General features: G+C 40.0%; 1 long non-coding RNA gene across 1 annotated transcript in view; it reads right to left on the reverse strand.

Moving 5' to 3' along the window:
• Positions 1-3029: 3029 nt before the first annotated feature.
• Positions 3030-3916, reverse strand: part of LOC122535437 — a 9291-nt gene continuing 8404 nt past the window's right edge. The window contains exon 3 of the long non-coding RNA XR_006308169.1: positions 3030-3641. This is a non-coding gene — a long non-coding RNA (uncharacterized LOC122535437). The remainder of the gene's footprint in view (positions 3642-3916) is intronic.

The raw sequence follows: 3916 nt of genomic DNA on the forward strand, positions 1-3916 counted from the left end.
ATATATAAATTAAAGTATATATATTGTACTGAAACAAAATTCCTGTGACTGTTTTTATCAAGGATACTGTATATCAAGCAGTTAACAGTAGATTTACAATTACTCCACGAGCAATTCGCGCACGAATCTTGCACGCGTGCATCCTGCTGTTTCCTCGACAAATTTACTTTAATTGGTCGTCGAGCAAGAGGGATTATCGATCGCGAGATGAAAGTTTGGCGCGCTGCAATCGTGATTTCCGTGGTGAAAAACACGCTGAAGAGTGGAGAGGGAGAGCGGGTGAACGATGGCATTAGTCGGAATGAAAGAGTCCTTTTTCGGAGGTTCGCTATGATTTATGGGCGAAGAAAAGATCCACTGGATTCAACAATAAGTATCAAGATAACAAATCGTTTGCGGGATTGAATTATGTTGCTTTATAAGGGAGCGTGTAATATTTCTCTTGAGGAATGATTTAATTTTGTAGAAAATATCCCGGCTTTGCGAGTATGTAGCATGCACGATATCTCTGAAGTGATTTCTAGATCAGCTTCAACTACTGTAAATGCAGAATAATGCATATTACATAGTGGAATGAAGTTGAGATTCTTTGAGAAATCGATACTTATCAGTTGTAATTCTCTCGGAATGAAACTCAACGACTGTAACAGCTACTTTTAAACGATAACTTGCAAAATATTATCACGAAAGAGACTGACGCAAAACACTAATGAAATTTTCGCATGAACGTCGATGAAATCCAGCAACTTTTAAGCTTAAAATATCTCGTCCGAGTGTTGAACAATTTAGAAGAAGAATCCGTAAGAAATCAAGTAACTTTCATTTAAGATGTTTCTCCGTGTATCTCCGATAATTTGCACGAGGATGAAACGACTTTTATTTAAAATGCTCACTCCGAACTTTACAAGGGACTTTACGAAAATGAATAATTTTAACTAAGACTGACAACAGTAAAAACATTTCCCCGAATGTTCGACAATTTGAGAGAAGAATCGGAAGGAATGAGGTAATAACTCCCGTTTATAAACGCGCTTTCTTCAATTTTAAAACGACAGTTAAAAAGATGATGATCTATCGTCCATTTAAAACATTTCCCCAATTTTCAACGAACCATATCGTAACTGGACACACATCGTACAAAGAGAATCACCCAAGCAGCGAAGTCGAGCCACGCACGAGCTCCGCTCGACTTTATCTCCAGAGCAAACTCTTCCAAACGATCAGGCAACAAGTGCCCTCGGTGGCAGCCAAAAAATTCGCAACGTAGCCGAAAACAACTCCGCTGAGCCCGGAGCCAAATAGATCTCGCGATCTCTTTTTCTCCTTTCTTTTTTCTTTTTCATTTTTTTCCTCTCACCCGCCGGCATAAAAAAAAAAAAAAAAAAAAAAAAGCGAAGGCAGGTCGTTCTGAGGATCGACCTGCGACGAGCATCGAGCGGCAGAATGAAGCTGGGGAAAACGCGAAGGAGGCAAACGCGCGGAGGTTTACGGAGCCAGGGGGATGAATATGGAGCGGATGGGTGCGATTGCTGCGACTACGGCTGCAGAGTCGGGGGCCACGAGAGGAGAAACTAGGTCAGTGGAGCGGATGGTGGCGCGTGGGCCGCCGGGATGGCACACACCTTTTCGACGTCGCCGCATAAAACACCACTGCAGCATCAAACATCACACTCTGGACGGTGATTGGGGGTGAGAGGTCAGTGACTCCGTGCACGGCCGCTGCTTCCTCGCCTCGGCTGCGTCGTTTCCGGCCGCATTCGTCGTTGCCGCATGCGGTCCACGCGATCCTAGCCAACGCGCACTCCCTTCCTCCTGACACACGACAACTCTGCACTTCGTTCCGCTGGATTTCGTCTACTGGAAGATCAAGACCCTCGATAGTTGACGACAGACAGATATACGTCGCGTTTCCTCCAGGTGTTCTCTTCTTTCTTCTTTTCAACGACGAGATTCTTCTCTGTCGCGAGACGCGTCTCTTCGGATCCTTTCAACAAATTAACGATACGACATGGCTTCTGTTCTTGACGAAACGCGCTATTCTCTGAGATTTTTTTACAACGCTTTCTTCTGCTGTTGAAAAGAATTTCGAGCAGATTTATGGGGGAGAGTAAGAAGCCGATACAACGATATAATGCTACACTAAGTTTCGTCGCTTCGGTATTCTTCACGAGACACTTCTGTCTGCCGAGATTTTCTCTCAGACGACTATAGGATTAAGAAGGACCAATGATATTACGGTCAACACCAGTTACGAGAGATACGGTGATTTTCATTAATTCGAAAGATACTGTTTTTAGTTCCAAGGCAAGGGAAGTATAAGGGAAGATTGATGATAAAAGGATGGTGAATTGCTTTGACGTCGGAAGTTTTCTCGAAGACTTCTCAGATAGGCTACCTCGAAGGTTTTTCGACCTTGTTTGAAAAGTTAGCGGATATTGCTTTCTTCTACCCGTACGAGATTACTATGTTATCGAAAATTGATGGAGCGAGGCGTGTATGTTTCACGTTCCTTTTTTTTTTATCGAAAAGAAACATTAGATATCGTTCGATGTAATGTGTTTCGGTCACAAGATCTAATTTCTTGGAATTCGATTGTTCTCGGCGTCACTTCTCTCGTTTACACACAAACAGATATTCCTTCCAATCACGCACGACGTTCTCTTGCCCGTCGATTTCAATTGTATCAAACTGCTCCTCGCTCCTTTAATTTTATTTACTCACTTAAAGTGCTGCCGCGCCACTTTTATCAGATTCTGGAAAACTCGTTTTAGCAAGCGTCAATGGATATTCAACGCTCCTTGGTACTTTTTACACAGCAAGTGCCCCGTGTTCGTCTTTGCAGAGGATCAAGTCGCTAGAGACGACACGTTTCTGGCACCAAAAAACGTTAATCCCCTCCGGAGTTTCGGTTTTTCTTCTTTCTCTTCTGAGAGGATAATATTAGATCAGACCTGTGCTCGCTGATTTTTGCAGGACTATCACGACACAATGGACCTCAGTCTTCTGAATATTTAATATTCAACGATATCTCTTTCTCTTTTTCTTTTTTTTTTTCTTAAGAAAAATCTGTCAGTATTTTGTGAATTCTACAAGATAGATTATTCGAGTCAACGTTTAACAGCTAACAGTTTTCCGTTGGAACACATTGGGCAATAGTACGCTAACTTATTTGTATTGGTATACAATTTCCTTGTGGCTAATTCTCTAATAATACTTCGTCAAAAATTGTTCCAAAAACTCCTGTCACTAAATTTGATGTTTCATCGATACGCTCGATACTTCAGTCTCGTTTAGTAGCGCGTGATACTCAATTCTCTCTGCCGAGGTTGAAAAGTGTTCATCCAAATCAACGTGACTTCGTTGTAAAATTTCAAAATGCATTGCACATTGTTTTCACCTTCGGAACAATATTATTCAAGTATCTGGTTAATAAAATCTTATTTTTTCCTCTTCTTCTATCAGTAACGTAATTAGAACATCCTCTTCCAACTTTTATTTTTATTTTTGCCTATAATAGTCTTTTCTTTATTATTCTCTTTCAAAATTCCTCCACTGTGTTGCGTTAAAACACGAATTATTACTAGGTCAAAGATCATTGGTTAGCCATTTATAACTCTCGACTGTTGACTTGTTTCGATTGTCTCTCTTTCCCTCTCTCTCGAGAAATTCTCAATTTTATCCAGAGCTACAAAGTTGTCACGTAGGGGTCAATTCACCCAGATAAAAATAATTTACAATTCGCAACTCTCGATCATCGACCATCGACTCTTAAATACTGTTTGACGCACTGTTTTTTTTTTTTTTTTTTTTTTTTTTTTCCTTTAAAAAAAAAAAAATTTTATTTTATTAATTTTTTTTTTTTTTTTTTTTTTTTTTTTTTTTTTTTTTTTCTTTTTTTTTTTTTTTTTTTAAATGC

Source organism: Frieseomelitta varia, unplaced genomic scaffold (genome assembly GCF_011392965.1).
Source record: "Frieseomelitta varia isolate USP_RPSP 00005682 unplaced genomic scaffold, Fvar_1.2 scaffold_720, whole genome shotgun sequence".
NCBI lineage: Eukaryota > Metazoa > Arthropoda > Insecta > Hymenoptera > Apidae > Frieseomelitta > Frieseomelitta varia.